The following is a 24,519-nucleotide window of genomic DNA, read 5'->3' as shown; positions in this document are numbered from 1 at the left end:
TAGTAGCTTGCGAATGGAGCTATGTCCTCGGTCCATCAGCACGCATGCGTGCTGGTGTCACGGGGAGAGTACTACAGGTCTTAGTTAAGTTCCTGACTTTATGGAAATCCAGACTGGTGTGAAATAGCACGTTGTAGCAAAGCAGATTTAAATGGCACTAATTCCTGGACTCCTGTTGCTCCAGCAAGTACTGGAGGCCAAGAGGTTAGCGTGCTCTGGAGAGCCAGGAAAGCAGCAAACAGAATTTCCACCCTCTTCACGAGAAGCACTGGTCAAGTGGGACTTAGAGTTAATTTGGTTTCCACCCATTAAAATTATATGTTCCAAACATAAGAGTCATAAAATGCCAATAAAAGCGAGAGCACTTGCACACCGAATAACTTTGGAAATGGGGTTGGCTCAGGGGTGAGGAGCGGCAGGCACAGGGGCAGCGCCGGCAGCCTGCCTGGCCCGCGGCACGAGGGCTGTGGGGTGCGCAGGCTCCCCAGAGTGCCCCTATTCCACATGAGCTGAGCAAAACCACACACAAAACAGAACACAACCATCACAAAAAGCAAGGGTGCTTGCCCTTCTTCACCAAGAATTACCTTGTGGTCTGAACAGTCCAGCTGAGCAGAACAAGATGCGCTGTAAATGCTACAAACGGCACGCTGCCATGTTCTTAAAAAGCAGGCTGCTGCAACACGCCGAGGCTTGTGTCTTCAGATGATGTAAATCAGCTTGGCTTCAGTGAGCCGTGGTAATTTACACCAGCTGAGGGATGGACCCAAGGCATTTATTAAAGCTGCAGTGTATTTAAGAACAAGCACAGATCGATAGTCCAACAAATATTCATTTCACATCACTACTTTTCAGAAGAGAGGTCAAATGGATCCTTACACTTTTTTTTTTTTTCTCTAAAATTTCAAGCAGTGAAAGTCAGTAATTAAATCCCCTTTGAAGAAAGAAGTGGCAGTGAAGAACAGGCAGGAGCTGGTCCTGCGCAGCAGCAGCAGCTCTGGCTCCCGGGTGCTGTTAAGGGCTATGGGAGAGCGTGGCTTACCCCTCAGCTCTCCTCTGGGAAGCCTGGTATCTGAACAGTGAATGTCCGGTTGGAACGAACGTAACCAACGAACAGGTTGGTGTGTTGTTCCCAAAATAAACCAAACTGAACTCTGGAAATTTAGAAATCAGTACCTTTCCCAGTTATTTTTAATTTTAATGGACATGACTTCAGTGACAATGGATATTGTTCTCTGCCTGGTTATAAGAAATATAAGCAGCGTCACAGAAAAAGAGAGCGCACACAGCCTACAACTGAGCAATCCTGCCAGACCTTGGGACAATGTCTATCAACAATCTGCCTCGTCAGAATGACACAAGGAATTCTATAATCAAACCCCCTCCTCCCTTAGTAACAGAAAAAGAGAAGAGCGAGCATGGTTCATCAGATGCTAAAAATCAGGGCACCAGCGATGGTAATTTCCTGAAGCTATAGTGAACACGTGAATGATAATTTTAGGTGAGGCTGTGCTCCAAAATATGGGATATTATTTGTCTTGCAGGTTGATTTTAAATTATTATCACCACCAGACCACTCTGCTTTGCTGTATATTGGTCTGCTCTCTCCAGCCTTTAGAGAGCAGAGCCCTGGCAGCTCTCCTTACAGCTTACAGCAGTGAAAAAAAAGCCATAGGGCTTTAAATTTTTAAGTTGGTGTTTTGAAAATACTGCTGCATGTATTAGGCTTCTCCTGTTTTAGAGGCCCTTTCCTGGAGAGTCTTCCAACAGGAATATCATTTACATCAGCAAGGCTTTTTGGCAGTTTTTCTTTTTTTTTTCCTTTTTATAACCATGTTACAGTGAGACATCAGTTTAGGCAGCCAGCTCTGCAATAAAACTGACAACAGGTTTATTCTCCCGCTCCTCATGGGACCGATAGGAATTTCAGAAAAGAAAGGAGGAGGGAAGGAACCGCAACAACGTGTGCATGTGATCTACTTTGTCCCAGCACACCGGTTCTGCTGTTCTCAGAGTGATTCTCATTTAAAAATCCAGTGTTTTTCTTATAGCTCATTAGATATTTTATTCATTTGGATTACTCTGCAGGGGTAATATATCTAGAGCAGAGGGATTAGGAGCTCCTACCGACTTCAAAACTGCCAGGATTTTACCTTTGGGGTCAAACTGTCCATGGCCTGGTTCTTGTCACAACTGTGGAAACCCCTGTGACACACCAGTCCCCTAGAGCTCATCTGTCAGAAGAAATCCCCACAAAAGCACCAAACAGTTTAAAAAAAGAAAGGCAAACCAAACCCGGTCTTTTCAGTTCATTGGGGAAGAGACTTTTATCTCAGAAGGAAATCGCTGAAACCTGGCCTGGCTGCTGTGCCTGAAGTCACACCAGTTTGACCTCTGCTCCTGTCCCAGGAAGGAGCGGTGGCACTGGAAACAAAGGCGCTTTTTTTTTGCACTAGGTGCACAAAGGGTAATTTTTTGACCACAAAACGATGGTCTTCCCTTCCTCACCATCAGATTAGTGATTGAAACTCCCGAGCATGCAATGATGGTCTGGGTTTCCACTTAATCCTATTTCATTCTTCAACAGATGCTGGTGAGTAAAGCAGCGAGCATGATACCCCAAAGGCTAGGAGAGGAACCGGCAGTCGTGGAAGGTCTCATGGGCACGCACAGCCATTCACTTCCATGCTGCCTGGAGCCAGGCCTTGTATCTCACCCATTAGCTGGCTGTGGTGTGGAGCAGCATGCTTGGAATAGACACGCTGACAGATCAGAAATTCCGTCTTGATTGAGTCCCAACAGTCCAGGACATAATTAAATCTTTTAAATAAAGATTAATCTATCTTTACTACATAGCATGTATCATCTCTAAACACTTACAGACTGAGTGTGCGTTTTAGGTGGGTACACACACATATATTTATTTAGAGAAAAATGCTATTTTGTTAGTAGAAGCAATTTTCAGGTTTGGCTAGACTTGAAAAAGTTTGTAATCTCTTATGCGATTCCATTTATTCCAGTTGCAAATAGATGTTGGGCCCAGATGGTGGCGCCTACAAATCACAGATCACATCTACATAATTACTGGGTAATTCATTCCTGGCGGGTTATACATTGTGGGCTTTCTGGTTTATTGCAGAGGAAAATAGAAGTCTCATTGTATTGCAGCCTCTCAACCACCAAACCCCCCAGCACTGAAACCCCTACCTTCCTTTCCCCAGAAACCACCGACTGTATCACGGTGCTGTGTTAAAGTAGCTTTACAGCTGCCTTCCATTCGTGGAGAAGTAGTACAAGTATAAGATATAAGAAAAGAAAATACGAAGGGTTTAGACTAAAGATTCTTCATCCCGTGGGAAATGCATAATTCAAGGTATTTGTAAATGTGTTTGTGATGTGCTGAAAAGCTGAACTGGAACAAAATAAATAAACCCACGAAAGTAGACTTGAGAATCCCAATCTTTGATGGAAAGCAGACGGGCAGGTTAAGATTTATTTTTGAGGGAATTGTAGAATTAGGGTCAGCACACTGAAAATCTGCCCTGGTCAGTGATAGCCTCTCCCCAAAATGAAGCTCTGAATGTTTTGTGCCAGCCAGAGTGACTACCTTCTACACAGTACAGCTTATGTTCATTTTTTTGAGGAAGGAAGGAAACAAAGCTATTGAGAAAATAGCAGTGCGAAGGGAGACAAGATTAATTAATTCTAAGTGAATCACAAATGTTTCAGGGATTTAGGGTCTGCACGTAGAGCAACAATAAAAAGCTTCAGACCTAGTGTCTGAAAATCAGCTCGATAAAGTGCTTGAGTTTGGATGCTTATCTGGGACACGTGTTTTCAGAAACAAGGTTTTCTCTGAAGATTATCTCAAACAGACGGGGACACCAGAACCACCAGCATGCAAAATTGGTGAGAAAATCCCATGTCCTAACATGAAAATGTTTTATTTGAATTTTGTGATTACTGCTAATAGAGGCTCAGGTTTAACACACTATTTCCTCTAAATGTATGTGTTCTGATACCTAAATGTTAATTCTGACCTTTGTCTACTAAGTACATCTAATGTTCCTCACATATTTCAGTCACCTTTAACAAATTACCCATTCCTTCCAATTCCCAATGTTCATTGTCCTTCTACAGATGCCCAGAAGAGGGGAGAAAAAAAAAAAGCTGAGGAGCAGAGATATGCAAAATTGATTTCAGATTTGGGAGCAATCACGCTTGCCATTTGCCACAGAAGTATCACTTCTACGTCTTGATCATAAGGAAAAGGCCTTGGTGGGTTTCAGAAATCATGAAATCCCCCAAAGCTCAAACATCCCAAGCCTTCAACTAGAAACTTGGCAAAAAGTAACCAGTAACTACCCATTAAGTAAAACTCCTGGCCACAGCTGAACCTCAAAACTCCTTTCACAGTTGTGCATGGCCAAGAAAGTAAGGCACACTGGTGGTACCGTTGTCCCTCCTCCTATGCACCTTCTCCCAGCCTGCTCTCCATGGGACGTTCGGGCTGCAGGCTGTCTCACTGTCAGGATGCTCCTTGCCTTCCACTGGAACCATAGCGTATGGTCTCGCTGGACAGCCCCAGCCCTCCCAGCCCCGCACGCGGCATCCAGTCCTGCTGCCATGGGCCATGCTGCGCGGGAAAGGCCATGGCGCCAGTACAGCTGCACCTGGTATTTGTACTACAATATTGCAAACACTTAGCTATGAGTTATAGCTCCTCAGAGACTGGCTGACTGCAGGTAACATGCATAAAGTGAGGCAAATTCACACATTCTTGTCCTCAGATGATTTCCAGTCTGCATCCTAAAGAATCTAATTTCCTTCTCAGCACAGCCAGTATCTGGTGGCCGTTAGATCTTCACTCAGGCTGGACAGCAGAGCAAATATTTCCCAGCTTTCCCAGTTGGGTTACAAATAGTGTTCATGATAACGATTATTTCAGTTTCAAGATAGAATCATAGAATCGCAGAATGGTTTGGGTTGGAAGGGACCTGTAAAGGTCATCTAGTCCAACCCCCCTGCAAGGAGAGGGACAGATTTGGAGAATTTTCTTCATAGGCCTAAAATCAAGAGTCTCAGAATGTATAAAGACAACAGTTGATACTAAGCAATCCTAAACAACAAGAGAGACAGTACAGAAAGATTCATTAGGAATGACAAAACCAGGAGTATTTCCAGCTCTTCTGCGATGTTTGATTAAGTATCACAGATAACTTTGGTTAAAGAAACCCTGTGTTAAAGAGTAACGTATTTTTATCCATTTTATGACAAATGTTGTACGTATTATCCTTGTCTGTCTCGCAGGAAAGGCAATACATGTGCAGTGTGGGCTATGAGCATCAGTTGTTTCGGATGGGGTTCACATTTGCTAACTTCCCACCTCCAAACCGAGCACCTGGAATCACCAAGCGGGCTCTCCTAACTCTTGTTTTTCCAGGGCCATTTCAAGTGCCACAAGCATCATTGCTGCGGATTTACAGATAAAACCAAGAAGCCACAAGGAATGTACAGTTTAAAGCAACAATCCTGTAAATGCCTTAGCATGAGTTTATTTTACTAACACAGACGATAGATCTATCAAATAAGTTATTTTCTCCTCTTAAATGTTGAGATTAGTTTAGTCCCAAAACGGTATCTTTGACTTATTTGAGCATTTCTCTCTCCATCTAAGCTTTGGGGATACAGGTTTTTTGAAGAAAAAAAAATAGATGGTCTGTTTCAGCAACTAGAAAAATTACTGTTTTGGTTTAAAATTAATTCTGAAAGACATTTAACCAAAGTGACTTAAGAGGTGGAATCAGAAGTCTGTTTGAAAGAGTATGATGAACATCTGAGAGCTGTGCTGAAGATTGCTTTTCGTCAGCGCAGAGTGGATCCAGATTCCCTGGGCACTCCACAAGAAAGATGATCTCTTCAATCAGCAAAAGAAATTGAGAAATCCTGCTTCTTATTTGTTAGTATCTCTTGGATGACTTTTTAAAATAGCCCCAGAACTAAATTCTACTAAGGTTTTTAGCTGTCATAAAATTCGTGAGGCTGGGGAGGATATGAGGGGATCATTAAGTTCACACCGAAGCAGAGTTCAGAAGTTATTAGGACAGTTACTGGGAATGCTCAGACACTGACTGACTATTTTCATGAAAACATGCAGGAATGTAATTATCTTTGTGTTTCAGGACTTCTAACCTGTGATAGACTGAGCTGAAGTCTGTCAATAGGCTTAGAAATTTATAGTGGAAGAAAAATACATGAAGTAATTTGCAGAAATTAAGTAAGTATTTCTATAGGCAACCCAGACTGTAAAATTTCCAGCATTTGTCAGAAGTGGCAAGACATTTTTAGAGTGCAGCTAAAAAGTACTTAAAAGATTTCCAAAGACTCAGTTCCTAGTACTTTGGAATAGTTAGGCTGCTTTAGTTCCGTCACCAGAATCACGAGTCACTGAGGATGCGATTGGTACACGGAGAGCTGAGCGTTCCCCTTGGTTAACGCGTTGTACCACTGCTGCTGGAGTGCTGATGGCAATGCACAGGCAAAGCAAGGCTAGGAAACCCTGGTCTAAGTATAAATATCTGCGTTAATAGAGAGGGATACCTTTATTCTGTTCTGCCTACACAGAAAATCAGCAATTCTGGACTCTACGAGCCAGTCAGATATTGCAAGAAATTCCCCGTGCTGCCTTGCAGCAAGCAAGCACCTGCAATGCCGTTTTTGGGCACAAGGCTGTGACATAGCTTAACGTCCCGTGGGAGGAATATTACTGAAATTAAAATGGGTGATACAGGCGAGAGAGTTAATTTTTTGAAAGCTCTGACATTCCCCAAAATAATGAAACACACTTCACTAAGGTAAATACAGAACCAAACACAGACATCAGGGTCAGCAACAAACCCATCTCTCTCACTCCCCCAACGTGCTGCAACGGAGTACATGGTTATTTATGCCCTGTTAGAGGCTCAAGCAAGAGATTCAGATTTTCTGGAATTTGTGATTTATTTGTGAACTGAAGGCTAATATATTCTTAAGAATAAAGAAAAGAAAATTTCCAAACCCCTCAAGGTTTTATTTGATCTACAGTAATCCTGTTCTTACCAATCACTGTGTTCCAACAAACTTCAAACATCCCCCAAACAAACAAGCAAGCAACGCTCCCCTCTACCCAAACCAGCAACCTTTCCCTGCTTTTTAAAATCTGACAATAAAACCAGCTTCAACTGCAACGCGTAGGAAGAGAGAGTAGGTAGGGGAGCAGGCATTTCCTACGACAGCCTCAGCAAATGGGAGCAGCCAGCCCCGCAGCAATCCTCCAGAAATCTCCGGAGCAGCAGCAGCGCAATTCTGTTATTAGAAGGTCTCTCAGCCGTAAGAGCTAAGAGGGACAACAGCGGTATTTTTTCCCCAGATGGTTCCTCAGAGGAAATCTGGGAATCCAGAAAGTAAAAACAAAAGGATAAAGTAGAAAGAAAAAAAATCCCACAACACAAAGCAGTAAAATACAGATGGACTCTCAGGATAAAGTTGCATAGGAAGAAGATAGAAGTCTGTAGGATGATCTGTGAAGAGCTGATTTTTGGTGTGAAAAATCTCACTGTTAGCAACACATAAAGCTGGAACTGGATGAGACAATGCCCTTGAAATTATAACTGCAGGAAAGGCTCATGCTTGTTTTTTCTCAGCTGTGTTAGTGCCACTGAGGTAGGCTGCCACAGAGGCAAGGATGATTTAGATCTGCAAGAACAGCTGAGATGATGATCCTTATATTTGCATGGTAAAAATGCTAAAGCTTCAATATTTCTGTTGTTCAGAAAACTCTCATTATTATCGGTAATGAAGTGTGAGCCAGAAAGGGCACAGCCTGACACTGAGACCCCAAGCTGAGCTTGTGGATGGGCGGAGGGAACCCCCTCTCCTCACACATAAAACTGCAGAAAACTCTCCACTAAAAACTTCTGCAAGGCATTAAACAAGAGGCGACCAACGGCATTCTTTCCAAATCCCCTTTCCAAGGCGAACTGCGTTTCAGCAGTTTGACAACAGCATGAGCTCAGCAGCGCTGATGAATAACTTCAGCCACCGGCACGGCTGGAGCCATCGCCCGCCGGCTCTGGCGGGCACCAGCCCTGCCTGCCGCTGCTGCCGGCTGCGCGGGGGGCTCCTTCCGTGGGCCGAGCAGTGGCACCGGGCACCTGCACGCCAGCTGTCCCCCGTGCAGGGCAGCCCCGCGGGCACCACCGGTGCAGACGAGCCCACTGGAGAGGCCGTGATGCTCACCCAGGGCACGGGGCAGGTACCTCCACGGCAACCGCATCGCTCCCTCCCTCCCACCGGGATGGGGAAATCTGAGGGAAATTAGTTAAGTTTGCAGCAACAGACTGACTCTTTATGTGAGAGATGTTTCTTTTCTGGTAATAAAAGTTCCTAAAGAATTCCACTCTTTTTTCAGCACAGCTGCTGCTTCTTAATGGGGTGACAGACTATGCTGTCTGTATTAGTCAGCAATAGATGTGAGAAAGCAGCTTTGCCTGGTGGTGCCAAGCCTCAGTGTAATTTCTGCAGACATCCTCATCTGAAAACACCTCGGGTGACAGTTTGGCAGGCACGCTGTCATTTCAAGCCGAGTCCCTGCTCCTCCTCATTGAACTTCAGCACTTTCTAAAGTTACTAAATGAGACAGAAACCCCGCTGCAGTAGGCAGGGTACAAAGGGAGTGAGGGCTACTCTTTGTCTGTACCTCTAGATAAAGCAAATAAACTACATATGAAAGGGAAAAGGAGACAGGGAGAGCGTAGCCAGGGGTCACATCTCCGGTCTGTAGCAGGACACAACTTTTTGACACACTCTGCCCGGGACTGAAGGGATGCTGGGGTCTGAGCTCCTTTTCCAGCCGTGCATCTGCATCCTCACTGCTGCTCTGAGGTGGGACCAGCACCCCGACGGTAACGTCTCTGTTGGGCTGAGCCCTTGCCTCTATCTGCTGTGTCATTTGGTACCTCTCATCAGCATTGCAGCTGCTAAACTCAAAGGAGAGGAAACACACTGTTCTCACACATTCTGGTGAGCGTTGCTTTCTTGGCCCCATCAGCACGCAGGCACTGCAGCATAGATTTTGCTTTAGAGACCTAGCAGCCCGAGTCAGGCCTCCTTCTAATCTCGCTATTCCCCTTGAAAAGCAAATGCATTTCTTTAGAGACCACAGAGAGCACTCATTCCAGCCTCTTGGCTTTCACTTGCCGCAGATACTTTAAAAGACTAACTCCTGTTAATTAGAAAAAGATAAACAAACTCAGACCTTGGAAGTGCAGGGCTTGCACCGGCTGGTTCCAAGGGGGAAGAGGCTTTGGAAGTTGGTTTACCAGACACGTTCCCGAACCATCACTTGAATTAAAACAGACCCCATTTATTTCACATGTCTTCTGAAAGCTACGTTCCCAGTGAAAAGAAAGTAACGTATTGATAACAGCACGCTCTGCCACAGGAGAGAACCGAGACTCACCCGCACGTTGCCTTGAAAACAAACAACCCCCAAACAATTGATCAGTCACTGCTGGTACAGAGACAGTCTATTATGGATAAAAATACTGGTGGAAAAAATTCATCAGGGATGTGCAAATACCTTTATTTAAATTCAAGAAAAGTAAAGCAAGCTTTGCTCCTACAAACAGTAACAGTGGGTTCTGGATGCATTTCTCTCAAGTCTTGGCAGAGAGGGAACACATTTCCAGGAGAGGGGAACCAGAAAACAGTGATTTCGCTGCTGAGGCTGGGATTTCTGAGATGGCTTAACCTGGCTGCCAGGAAAGGTGGAAGTGCGTTGGAGACTACTGTATAAATTGTTGCTTTGGCTCCCTGCATGCAGTCTGAACAGAGCCCCACGGCTGAGCCCTTTATCCAAGTGCCCGACAGCGCTGCAACCCCTCTGCTGAAACACCGGCACCCGCGGGGAAGCCCTGCAGCACAGGGTCAGTTCCACAACAAGGCATGGTCAGCCTTAGAAACTCTCACTGGACGTTTGAAATGTTCAATTAAGAGAAAGGAAAAAAAAAAAAAAAAGAGCCTGACAGAAGTCTATGGAAAAGATGCTAGGAAGGACGAAAGATCAGCTATGTACGTGGGGGGTGTGTTTGTGTGCAGATATACGTGTGCACGTGAGAGAGAGAGAGAGAGAGTGAGAGCAAAACCACTTCAGCTCCTTGCCTCAGTTTCTACTAATCCCTTTCCCACCTCTTGCTGTAACTGCCCATGTCGATCACGTACTTCTCAACGGAAAGGCTGACACTTGTGCTTCACATGCTTTGCCTGACTCAATATTGTCCTCAACTCAAGCAGACCTTGTCTTGAATGAACAAAGATATTAGTTAGACTTTCAAAACCAGAGCTCAGAAAAATGCAAGCTGAGAGTGGCCAAAATGTCTTTTGGTTTCATAATTTTAACTTTCTTTCTCTGCTATAGGCTTACAATACAAAGTTCAATTTTAGTTCAGCCTGGCCACCACTCACCTTCATTTTTACATCACCGCTTTGGGAATCTTCACAGCTTTCTCAGTGGAACTATAAACTTCAGATGGCAAAATCAGATCACGGCTGTAGAGCTCTGCCACCTTCTAACTGACATTTATGTCTACAATACTACAAAATATCTCAAATACAAAGGAATAATGACAAGAATTCACACATTTCCTTGCAATAGACAGTCAGGAAACACAGAACTTGAATTTTGAAAATTCAGGTAAATCAATATCTAAAAGCACTAAATACTATTCCACCCTAAAGTTAGGAAAATGAAAGAAAAATTTTGGAATTTTAACTTTTCTTTTCAATCATGCAGAGCTTGATTGAGAAGACCATGCAGAGTGTGTGCTGGGTTGACCTTGCTCAGTTGCCAGACACCCATCCAAGCTGCTCTTGCACTCCCTCCTCCTCAATAGGAGATTTTATAGTCTGTCTACGGAACAAACTGTTTAGATAGCCTGTAATGCCTAGTAGTACCCAAATTATGTCCTGTGTGAAAGACTCTTATGCAGTGGCAGAACAATAAGGTTACCATAAAACATCATCTGCACGTATATGGTCAAAAATCCAGGTGATATAACCCTAAGCTCTGCATAAATGATTCTTCTGTGAACAATATGAGGTGGTCTTGCATTGGAGACTGAGCTCGAAGCAAAGTTATTTCATACAAGAGAGAAGGTTTAATTAATTTCTCAAGGTGTTGCTGGTTTCAGAATATATCGTCTCTGTAGATAGAAATTATTGAAGTTACATGGCAGAGAGAATGTCTTCAGTGTTGAAGACAATAAGAAAGAGCTACCTTAAATTTTGTGATGTGGAAAGTCATTGACAGAGTAGAGTGGGTTCTCTTGTATCCCTAAATTATTTGAAGTTGATTTTTTTTTTCAAGAACAGTAAATCAATGTAAAACAAGACTATACCTATAAATGGAACCAAAAGAAATTTATCACCTTGTATTCAATCTGGAAAAGAAACCACACACTCTGCCAGTTTTTTATCCTTACTATTTTTAGTCCTAGAGTTTTTTCCAGCAACATGAACGTCATCGAACAATATATGGCATTAGCTAGTGAATGCTTATACTTCAGTGGGGGCAGATGATATATCTTGACTTTCCTTACTTGAACTCCATTCCATCTCCACCTCTGCAATATTATCAGGAACATGAAAGTCCAAAAAGTTGTTGCGTTAAAAGTTAATACAAGGAAAAAGCAAGTTATTCACTTTAACTGAGAGAGCAGGGTCCCTGATAAGAAATCACAAGTCAGCAAATTCTGGGATGACTTGCAAAGGCACAAATGGGTGCAAGGGCTCGTAATCATGGAAACTCAAAGGTAGTCAATAGCTGGATTGCACCACTCTGTTTAAACGGTGACAGTCCCACTAAGCTGAATTACCAATCAGGTCTGGAGAAGTCGGGAGCCATTTTTACTCTCTGGTATCTCTACCATCATCTCTTCCTCCAAATACATGAATACTATACAACTCCTCAGTTTCATAGATACATAGATATGCTATAGCTTCTCCTGGTCTTGAGGAACAAGTTGTTCCTTCGGTGGGGAGGACCACAAGGTGCTGCAGGCAGCATGGGCTGTCGTTACCACACTGTGTGGAAGCCAGGCTCAGGCAGGAACACCAAGGAAGAGGGGCATGGAGACACAGAGATGTCAACACGGCCAGGCTGCTCCTTGAGGATTCACAGAGGCTGCAAGGTACCTTTGCTGCCATTTGCACGCACACCTTGGTCATGACATGCGTGATACAGGGGCATCATTCAGTGCCTTTTGTCCTCGGTGCAGAGCTCTTTGGAAAAAACTCCTGTATTCATGACTTGAAAACAGGATTTTTAAATAATAGATGAGGAAAACAAACAAAAAACACCATTAAAAAGAAGAAAAAGCCCCTGCTTCCTGCCAAATCTTCTATGCCTGGCTAACAGCGAGGTCAATTTTTTTTTTTTTTGGTTCAGACAAATTCCTTTCCGAAAGCTATGCTTTATGCAAAGAGACTTCATTCAAATATGCAATTAGATATTGCTTTCCTGAACAGAAGCGGCCACACAGAGCATGATGTCAACACATCCCTGCAACATTTCTCTAAGAGTTCAGCAGAATAATTAGCTTTGGTGCCGTTGCACAGTAGTTTTTATCTATCAGAGTTTTATCTTGCCTTCTCTCAGTGGTGAGTCTAAGAGAAATTCTGAATGTTTGCCTCATGGGTCTAATCATCTTATTGACGCTCAAAGCATTTAAATGTGATCTGCAGCCCCTTCCCTCTTTGACATTCCAGTTCTTAAAAAAAGTCAGATATTTTGGCAGGTGCTTAGCTCAGACTTGTTCTTTAGGCTATAAGGCTCTTGCCTGTCTAATTAGCTGTGGCAAAAAGCTGAGAATGTTGACAATCTGGGGATGTGAGGTAATAAAAAAATAGATTATTTACCAGCAGCAAATTAAGCCCTCTAAGAACCAGTGTGATGAGTTGTGCCCCTCTGACAATGCCCTGTAGCAGACAGATACTACTGTCTCCATCTGTCTATCTTGCGCACAGCGTACCTGACGGCATGTTTCTAATCTATTTTCTCATGCAAAAGAATTGATCCACCAAAGCCTTCAGAGACTAAAGAAGGTAACCTTCCTGGTGACAGGAAGCAAAACCTGTGTGCTTCCAAAGATGATTTTCCCAGTTTCCTTTGGGGCAGTGCAAATAATTGGCCAACATCACCCACTGCTGCTCGCTACTGGAGATGCAGAGTGGTTGCGCCTTCTTGTTTGGACTGGCAGACGAAGGCATGGAGGAAAAGGCAACTGTGAATTATGGATGAGGTCCAGTTCTTCAGAAGCAAGCAGCTCCATTACTGAATATGCTACCTGCTCTGCTCTGTAGCAGCTTTGGTCTGGCTCTGGCTGTGAGGAAGCCAATGCTGCTGTGGGGCCAGGGGAACAAGCAGCAGTCTAAACTTCAACAAAGAAAGAAAAACCCATATCCAAAAAGTTAGGAACGGGGGTAACATGACTTCTTGCCTTGGCACATGATGAGCACAGCAGAGGCAGGCGGGTGCTACAAAAGATTTTCCCATTTTTTAAAAACCAGTCTCAGAAGGCAGATAACAAAAACAACGGGCTACAATCCACGGCTCGTTAGGGTAGTTACTCCTATTTCCCTCTGCCAGTTTTCCCCAACTGACAATCTATCTTGGCTTTGCTCCTTTTTTAGACCACACTGCTTTTCAAACTCCTCTCCCAGAATTTTAAGGAATGCAGTTTTAGAATGCATTTTGGTTTCCTCAAACCAGGGATTCTTGCAGCATATACCATCCTGTCATTCATATTTCTTCAGAAATGGATCAGCCACACTTCCCTGCATGTTTTCCCCACTACATTGTTAGCACAAGGCATTAGACAAATTTTCAGGTCCTGTAAGCCAGTGTAATAGTCTGTTGACAAAGGAATGGCAATAAAACTTCTCTGGGTTGCGGTACTCAGTGCCGTACTGTTCCCTACTCCAGAAAATGCTGTAAAGACCATCTCACGTCTGTCAGAAATTTCAGGTTATGTGCTCCAAGGAATCCCCAAAGTCCAATTCTTTGTCAATGTGCTGTTACTGTAAGACTACTATTCTTTTTCTTAGAGAATTTGTCAATCAATATAGATGGAGTAAATAGTGTTGTAAAGCTCATATGCTTCACTTTTACAGGAACCAGAGATGACAGCAGACCTTCCCCTTGGAGTGGCGACACCGACAACAACACAGCACCTCAGGAAAGGTGATACGGATGTGGGTATTTTGCCAGGCAAGACTGCACCTTGTGTAGCATTTTCAGCTACACCAACTCCTACATGTTTTGGCTTGTCTCATCGTCTACGAAAGCTAAGTATAATGTCAAGGTTTTTTGAGAAGATCACAAAGCAATATTTATTTTAAAACAGTTAGGGATGTCTGAATGAGTTGAATAAACTGACACAGACAAGTTAAAACCCCTTGCACACATCTAGACTAAATTCCAACAGAATATTCTCCAAGATTTTGTCTAAAAGTTATACAGCTAAATCGTTATAGACACGGACAAGAAAGCAAACTGTAGTTTCTCCCATCCAGGTAAAAGGCTAGAAGTACCAGAAATCTCATGAGTGTTATTGGCAAGAGGCTGTCAGTTCCATTTTAGAGATCAAAGGCAATATAGAAACATTATGAAACTGTTTTTTAAGCAATGTGGAAGGAACAGGTAGATATAATATAGCTTAGCAGGTTTCAGAAAAGGATTGAACATTTCTGTGGACTAGAACACCTCTAATAATAAATAAGACCTCTCAGAAAAAGCCTGTGAGTGGGCTGTGGGCGCAAAGCCCACACGAATTACTGCAAGACTTCCTATTAACTTCTGTAAGCTTTGGATTGGGTGCTAACGGATATCAGTTAAAATGAAGCTTTCTTTATAGATAGGTTATCCATAATTTCCTGCTAGTAGAGGTTGCTACACCTCAAATCACTGTCTTTTTTTTTTTTGGCAAAAGACTTGATGTGAGAAAAATCTGGATCTGCTGAACTTTGAAGGGAAAGAAACAAATTCTATGAGTAATAGATGGTATTTTGAAAGATATTTGCTAAAATAAATTTCCCTGAATCTGCTGTTCCACTGTTGATCACAGTTGGCAGTAACCCTTAGAAGCACAGAAAACAAGTGAGCACACAAATTCCTGCTTGATTTTCAGATTTTCCTTCCTGAAAACACTAGAAAAGACTTGAAAAGCGAACTTTCCAATAATACAATTAATTTGAAAGAAACTTAAGGAGCTGTCTGTGCTTCATCAGGCTTTAAAAACAGATACTGACAATGAACTTGGCAGCTTTTTAGAAAGCTTCAACATAGCAAAAGAACAAAATAAATTAGAAGAACCCTCTTTCTGTGTGCAGTTTAGCAAGAGAAAGAAAGGATATTCCATTATATCTTTCTTCTTCCAATATCTGACACTACGTTACACTGCACTGAAGAAACCAAATACTGAAGCAAATTAACTGTTAAGGGGATTTTATCAATAAACAATTTAATTCGGTTTTCAAGAAGGGCCAAGGCTGGTACATATTCCCCTACAATCGCAATGGTCTCTTGTTCTGTGCATCTTAACTGCTACTTCATGTGAAGTATCACCAAATGTTGATCACAGAGGCAAAGATTTGGAGTATGGAACAACTTTGGAATGAAGAATACAAAAAGTGAAAGGAAAGAAGCTGTATTTTTATTCTGGCTTCTTATAGTTACCTTGTGTGTGTTCATCTGTTCCTAATGCCTTCTGAACCTATTGACTGATCTGATCCATACTCGAGAGGCACGTGGCTACCAAATCAAGTCTACTTGATCAGGAAACTTCACTGAGGAAAGAGCTCTTGCTAAGGGGGAAACTACAGTATGACACACTGTTTACCAGACAAAGACTTCCTACACAAGGGGAAGGCATAGAGGGTGGGCAGAAAGGAGAGAGGCCAACCCAAAGAGCAATAAAACCTTCAGAAGGTGCTTACATCATCCTGGACACCAGGGAATCCAAGCAACGAGATAGAAATCTATTGAAGAGCAGGCTTCATTAATTGCACTGCTCATGGAGCTGCATGTTTACAATTTGGGAGGAAATGATCTGAAACTGAAATATCAAAGCGAAAAAAAAAAAAAAGATGGTTTAATGTGGGGTTTGTAATATGTCCATAATAAAAATACAGCTTTTTCTTAAAGCTCCTGGACACAATCGCAGCCATCATGCGCTGACTGCAGTGGGTGTTCACTAACTGGGATACACAAAGCAACCAAACAAAAGGGTACATTGTTTTAAATGGTGGTCGAGTTTATCTATGGGGGAAAACTCCTATCTGGAGGGGACTGCCTGGACTGGCAGTGAAGGTGCAGCATGGATGCTCCAGAGGAGCTCAGACGAGCATTTTAAATTTTATAATTTCCTAGTAGCTGTTCTATCTGGTTGATGACCATCTTTCCATTTGGTGTGGTCAGTTTTGGATAGACTCCTTCCAGCTGGTTTGTGCATTTGTGCACTGAATCCATGCACACAACAATTACACTCACTTTCTTATTTTTGTAGTGGTGTTTTCCTGTCCATTTACCCAGGGTGGGCCGTGCCACCACAATATCATCAGCAGGAGCATCGCTACTGCTATGTGTGCTCCCCTGCCAAGAAATTAAGACTCCTTTTCAACCTAGAAGATGACAAAAATCATTCAGACTGCGTTTTCAGCTAGTCTCAGATACCCACTGCAGCAGCATTCATTAATATTAAAAGCCAACATATCTTGAAAAAGGTTGGACACTTACATAATTAACATTGCGTGATATATAGAATTGAAATGCTAATGCTTACACTAACCACCAAAGCAGAAAAAAATTAAAAAATATCCCAACTAATTTAGGATGCTTTAAGGCTCAAGCTCTACAGCACAAATAGTATCTAGCAAAGGTAAAATGCTTTCTTTTGTGTGCAGGTTTTTCCAAAATGTTTTCTATAGAGTCTCTTTTGACTGTTAGTATGGGTTGGTGTCACAGATGTTATTTCTGAACCAAACAGGTCACTGATGTTGTGATAGGATGAGGGGTAATGATTCTAAAATAGAGGGAGGTAGATAGGAAAAAAAATTCTGCAGTGAGGGTGGTGGAACCCTGGCCCAGGTTGCCCAGAGAGGCGGTGGATGCCCCATCCCTGGAAACACTCCAGGCCAGGCTGGACGGGGCTCTGAGCAACCTGATCTGGTTGGAGATGTCCCTGCTCCTGGCAGGGGGGTGGGACTGGATGGCCCTCAAAGGTCCCTTCCAACCCAAACCATTCTGTGATTCTATGATTCTACTCTGACCTAAAAACGTCTGAACCTGTAATGGCATACAGCTCACCACTCATCTCTTACAGATCGAACATTTGCCACAAATTCCCCACACAGCCTTCAGCCACGGCGCAGAGGATGCTTCCCCAAAACAGATCTGCTTGCTGGAGCTTCCATTGTACGGGCAGAGTAGAAAGCAAGACTCACGTGGAAAAGCAATGCCTCACTACTTGCCTTGGACTAAGAGAGGGTAGGAAACACAGTGGTTTAAAGCGGTCTAGGGGAGTAATATGCCTGTGGCTCCTGAGGCACACAAACAACTCGTGGGCACCCCCACCTTGACCTCGGCACGCGTAAGGGAATTCCTGTCCTCTGACTGCAGCTTCCTGAGGTGCCGGCGATGCACCTGTCCTGCGCAGGCTGGGTTGCCATCGCGGCTCCGTGCCGTCGCAGTTGGCGTACGGGGCCTTGGCATATGAACGCCGACAGGTGCGGTGCAGCAAGGAGCCCCGCGCAGCACAGCGTGGCGTGAATTAGCGTCCTATTTCAGGCAGGAAAGGGATTAAGAAAGGGACAGAGGAACAGCTGATAATGACAGGAACTAAATTAGTCAGCAGGAGATGAAGCCGCCACCCTAAATCGTGGGAAATGTTTTCACTCTGCGCCATGCTCAGATGCAGGAGAACACCTGAAGTCAGCTTCGCACAGGCAGGGAGGATTTTAAAGTGCTTTGAGCAGCGTCGCTCAGCCGCTGAGATGCTACAAACAGCAAATGGAATGCACAGCATTCCCCTTCCCCGCTCCTTCTGGGAAACGTTCAGCGGCAGCACAAAGCATTCCCAAGCAACCAAAGCGAAGCTCTGGTTAAAGAGCGACTACAAAATACACCAAGACATACAGCTGAAAAGGATTTTGAAAGAAAGATCCTTAGTTTGAATGGAAAATGTATCTAAATCCTTTAAGCTGCTTTGAAAATCTCAGCCCCCATGCTCTGGTTTACATCTAAGATAACAGTGATATTCTGAAAATAGAATACAACCTTACCTAAAAGAAAGAGGGGTGGAAAAAACCAGAATTCCCCTGTAGCTTGTTTATTTGTACCTTTTTTTAAAAGACTCAAATTATTTAGAGGGCAAACTGAAAATCTGAGCCTGTGCTTTCCCCACTGCGGAGCAGCATCAGGCCCAGGCAGCCCGCAGAGAAGCACCAGAACGGTGGGGCTGTTCCTGGGGAGCAGAGCTCACAGCAGAGTTTTAAGCTGGGCTCAAATGAGCGGTTGAGATAGTCTGACACACCTGCAACTACACAGGAGGCTCCGCATTTGGAAATAAACTTTATCATCAGAAGATTATGTCACTACCTAAGACAATTTAAAACAAACTAAGTACTGCAGCAGGGATTCAAATGCTAGCAACAACAACAAAAAGTCACGAGGTTTTTTTTTTTTATTTACAGAGATGCCTGCTGTACTGGCACAGCACTCACTCATCATGTACTGGAATGGAGCACATATATATCTATATACCTATAGCTCTTTGCCTTTTAGACTCTGCTTTTTTATGTACCTAAGCATCCTGGCAACAAAACCTCATCTTGAAATTGCGTGTCTCTCAAGGAGGAGCAAGTTCATTATTCTTCGAATGAACAAGGGGTGAAAAAGAAAGGTGCCAAGAGCTATACAGAGGGTGATGCTGAAGGCTTATTTAAAGGTAATCTGGAGTTTGAAATAACCAGGGTGTTTAGTATTAAAAATATAAATTCCTTAGTGAGGACAGAGAACAGTACAAAGAGAGATTTAAGCTTCACTTGTGTTGGAGGATTTATTAGTGCTTGCAAAGGAAGATTTCAAAGAAACTAGTAATGAATAAGGGAGTAATTACATACCGAGTTTGCAGAGAATAAACTAATTATAAAAATATGGTATGTTATAGGCCATCTGCCCCCCCCCCAAATAACTGAATTGTCAAATTACTGAGCCAGAGATGACACATTATAATTACACTGTTACTATGCAAGATTTAATACAAAAATCTAACAACATTTTGCAATAACACCCATTTATTTTTCTTCTTTGAAAATGAGAGCCATTATACGCTATCATGAGATTTGACGTTGCTTGTCAGTATCCCAATGTGTCAGGATAACGGCATTACCCATCTTTTTGGGATGAGGAAAAAAGCTAGCAACAAACCCAACGGAGGCACATTCCAGACCTAACTTGGGAAATGAGTTTCCCCACCATTCAGAGAACAAAGTAGCAACTTAATAATCTCAGCCAAATTATCTCATTCTATGATTAGGTGCATAGACATTTACCAGAATGCATCAAGCTGGCTGAGTGTCCCAAACCATTTTGCCTTGCCTTTGGGCTTTCTTTTATTAATTAAAAATAGAGATAAAACTTAGACTGTGTTTCCCTTCAATCTGTCTGTTTTTAGAGTTCTTCCTTTGAGAATGTTCACTTAGAATCCAGTTTAAAATCTAGTTTAGGTACAAACATAATAAACCCCACCCTTCTGGCTGGCTTAGGACCATGAGCTCCTCCTGGCTGTAAAGATGCTTGGAACCTGGAGTGGTGGTGGTGTATCACAGCTAGGAATTAAATGGTTCAAAATGGTGAAGGCTTTATTTTATATTTAACTAGTTTGGGCTGTTACTTTTGAGTCTTTTTTCACCTTTCATGATTCTTTATGAAGCTTTGCACAGTAATTACATGAACTTCATAAGATTCAGTGCTTAAGATCATCCTACATGTAATTCAAGTCTACCATATTCAATGTTTTCTTTGGGATTTTTTTTTCAATTCCTATTGGTGAGTTTTGTCTTTCCTGAAAAACACACAAAGGATAATCAAATAACCAGTAACCATTACTAATGTAAAAAATGAAGGGGTGTGTGTGTGGTGTGTGTGTGTGTGTGTGTGTGCAGGGAAAAAGGTACAGAAGGCCAAAATGGACTGTTTTCTCTTTCAGTTGCAAGCGCTCATGCCATGACTGTAGGCACTATCTTCTTAAATAAAATCATGATTTTTGCTTTGAAGCTTTGTACAGCCATGAGCCTATTGCCTTCTCAGAGTAGTTTTTCATGAGTCGTTCACATTTTCCCCAGATGTAGCAAAGCTCTTGGTTTCAGGTGAGCAAGGAACCCTACCAAAGACAGCAGGATGCTTGTGGTCTTAGAGCACAGCTGCTAATGCACCTTCGTACTTCTAAATACTTCAAATGAAAATTTCTTCACTGAAATGTGAAGAAATCATAACCAGATGATTTTTTTTCTCATCTAGTTTTGGTACCTGAATGTCCAGGTCCACAAACTTATTTGGGGCCAAATGCAACTGGGAGAATATTTCCATGGGTTTCATTGGTCTTTAGATACGACCCAGGTAACTATTGGCAAGCGCAAGTAGGAATGAGAGGTGAGGATATTTCTAAGCAATATGGTTCTAACCCTAAACTACATCCTACTGCAGCTAAGCGAGAGTTTGCTTCACGATCTTTCATCTCTCTTGCCAGTGATTAAAAACAGTAATTTCTATTTCTGTAAGGTATCTGTAGGAACAACTAAAATTGCTTATAAAGGGGAAAAATCCCCACATATTGTGAAGAGTTTTAGGTGACATTTTCAATTCTTGATATACTAAAGTACAAGGATATATTAATATATTTAAAAAACCCTCCTCCAAACAAACACAAAACAACCACAACAATACTCAGAAAAGAAAGAGGGGACAAAAGGCAGAACGTTCAAAGCTTTTGAATTTTTGTCACAGTACCCATCAGGCCTAAAAACTTCCCTACATGATTATGGCTTCCTCTTTGCCCAGAAGACCCTAGATCTAGATTCAGTTCTCCAGCATCAGGAACGGTGGCTGGGGGAAGCAGAAGACAATCTGCTCTGTCACTCACACGCAGCTGAAACTCAGCAACTGACACCGATGTCTTCTCATGTGTGTTTTCTGTCATCTCTGAGACATCAAGCTTTGGAGCTGAGTTTGCATTAATTCATATGGTTAATGCTTCCTAACATTAAAAGTGGTTCAGCATGTGATTAAAGTTTGTAGTTTAACAGGTAATTACACACCGTTACTGCAGTCCAGTGTGCTGTACTTTCCTTCCTACAGCACTGACACACATACAAAATCCACGAATCCATTCGTGCTGATGTCTTCCTTGTATGCTCTCCTCTTATTTGCACCCCTCAAATTAAACATTTAAGAGGCATTTAATAAAACCAACAGTTAGATGAGACAAATTGAATAGAATTTCTGAAGAATGTATTAAAATTTGGTATTAGGATTATTATAAACCAAGTTACATTTTCTTCCATTTATTTTGGTTCCAAAGAATTTCTTACAGGGCTCTAGTACTTAACTAAATCCTGAAACAATAGCTGTATTTCCAGTGCAATGAATTAAACTGGCATATTCCAGGTCACATTTTCAATGACATCAAGATGTGAAGCTGCCACTGTTTTCAAAGAGAGAAAATTTCCTACAAGTTTAAGGCATTCAGACTGGCTTTGCTTATTCAGCTCATCTCCCAGGTGGGAAACTAGACTGCGTCTGAACAGATCAAAACAACAACAAAGATTACATTTATGCTCTATATCCAGCTTATTAAGTTAAATGCATACACTAATTCTTCCTCACAACTAATGTATTTGTAGCCCTGTACATGCCAGGGCACTAAGAGGCATTCTGTTCAGCTGACGCCGCGGGTCCCTGAGTCGTGCCATCATTGTTAGATGGAATCAGCTTTTCACTACTTTTAAAAACCGCTGAAGTTCTCCACAAAACAGTATTTTTTTTCGCCATCAGGTGAACATCCTTTGAAAATTCCTGTCCAATAACACAGCTGCATGTAGCTTTTTGGAGCTGATGTCAAGCCTAAACGGCCACTACTCTAGAAAATCTTTTCCTTTGGTCTGCGTCTTACCCTCAGCACATCTTGCACACAGCACGTGTCAAGTCTGCAATTTTGCACGTGTGAACGGCAAGCCAATGCCATCAACCCAACACAGCTCTAGCTGAGATTAATTGAAAAGCAAACAAACAACTAGAAAAACCCTGAAGAGAGATTTTTCCCATCTCAGTATATTAGAAGAGGGATTACTACTGACAGCAACTTGAGAGAAGAAGAAATAAAGGACAGTGAAGGGGGAAGTGGTTTGCAGCACTCAATCAGTATGCAGCATCAGACTCTCAATTTGCAAAAGCTCTGCTGTAGATGACATCCCAGCATCGCAGATAGCCACTTTGCTTCCAACCACTGCAGCTACTGCAGATGCAGTGTAATGACTTCTGTAGTTGTGGAAAGACTCCCCAAATGAAAGCACGTGCTATAACTTTGTTTCCCCACTCGTTCAGTCAGACAGAGCACACACAAAGGGGAACCCATTTCTGTGAGTTTCTGACCAGACATGTATATGTACGCTCTTGGCTGGCATGCGTTCAGCTTGCTTGCATTAGCTTTACTTCTCTTGTTGTCCACAGGAAAGGCAAAATAACTTAAATTGTGTTTAGCTCCATCTCTGAGCAACTCCCTGTGACTCACCTGTGAGGTACCATGCCTCAAACAGAACCCTTTCCTTCCTCATTACTCCAACCCCGGTAGCAGGAGTGCGATACTGTCTCCCACTGAGCTGTATTAGCTGAAGCTTGGTAGGGAAGCAGGTTTGTATGAGATCAAAGCTCTAGCCACTGCTTGTCCACCTGTTCCTGGTCAAGAAAAAGAGGTCACCTGGCTGTATTTTTAAAATAAACTCAGTATCTAGTCAGCCTCTGGTAGCCCAGGGAATATTTTAATTTCCTTTCACAGGAATAGAGTAGATACTGCTGACCTCCAGGAAAAAAAAAACAGCAGCAACTATATTAACAGTTTAAAGTAATCTTCTGAGTTTCCAGTAAGACAATATAAAGTAAGGTTAAAAGTCTCACAAGTTTACTCAATACAGACTCAATTACAGACCTACTAAAAATGACCAAGTCCTGAAAGCATCTTGGTTATAAAACAGCAGATGAAAGCAGGCAACGAATGCTACCCACTGCAGACAGACACTGGGTACCAGTACACTGCTAAGCTAATAATAAACAGATATAATATATACCCATAATATACACCCTGTGCTCTGCACCTTCCCTGTGCACGGTGAACGCACTGTGGCATGAGCCGAACCCCAGGTCATTGGATTGCTCTCTGCCTTTCTGCCCCAATGGGTTTAACAAGTGTTTTCTTCTGGCGTTAATTCCAAGCAACTGCTACCAGTATCACTTCAACCTTGAAATGTCTGCTTAAAATGCTGCTCTTCCTCCAAGTAAAATCATTTTGATCAGATTCTGTCCTCTGCGTTTCTCATCTCTCCCTAAATCAAAATGTGAAACATTCAAAACAATAAAAATCACTGTACTGGAAAGCCGCGCTGTTTATTTTTTGTACGCTGCATGCAAGTGTACAGCAGACCTTTAAGAGTTCTAAATTCATTCTGACCTTCTTCATCGGTTATTTACTTTAGGCCTTGAGGAAATGCTTAACTTAAATGGCCTTTTTCCCTTTCAGAAATCTAATCTTCCAGAAAAATTCCACTGGACAGCAGGTTTTGTAATGGAATTACTGTAGTTAATTCCTATCACAGCAGTTCCTTAATGAAAGGCTGGAAGAAAGTCAACAGGTACTGTATTCTGCAAAAGGTGCTGTAAATATGAGTGTCTTAGTTCGGAAAGGTACGTTGTCTCCCCATCAAGATAATTAATGGTCTCCTGAGTCAGGCAATTAAAGGTTGCAATAATAATCTATAAGATATCTCCCTTTGTTTCCCAATTAAAACTTTTCAGACTAATTAAAAACATGACTGTGTCATGCAGTGCGGTGGTTTCCAACCGATGCAATAAAATAATGGGTCTCAGCCAGAGAAGATAAACGCTTGAAAAAAAATTACCCATTTAGTACTATCTTATGTCACCATTGATATATGAAGTTTTGCTTCACAAAGTGGAGGAAACCATCTTTTCTTTAAGGTAACCCTGCAGCAGCTTTCATACGAGCCGAGAGCCGCCTCTTTTATTATTTCTTTTCAGGGAAATCTTTATCCATTAAAATCCCGCAACCAGGAGCCAAGTGCTTGGGTTCCATGGAACAAATGAGCCCAAAGTAATGTCAATTATATGAAAAAAGAGAGAAAGATTAATTAAAA

This window comes from Chlamydotis macqueenii, chromosome 15, assembly GCF_036417535.1.
Source record: "Chlamydotis macqueenii isolate bChlMac1 chromosome 15, bChlMac1.mat, whole genome shotgun sequence".
Lineage (NCBI taxonomy): Eukaryota > Metazoa > Chordata > Aves > Otidiformes > Otididae > Chlamydotis > Chlamydotis macqueenii.
This window is presented reverse-complemented; position numbering follows the sequence as displayed.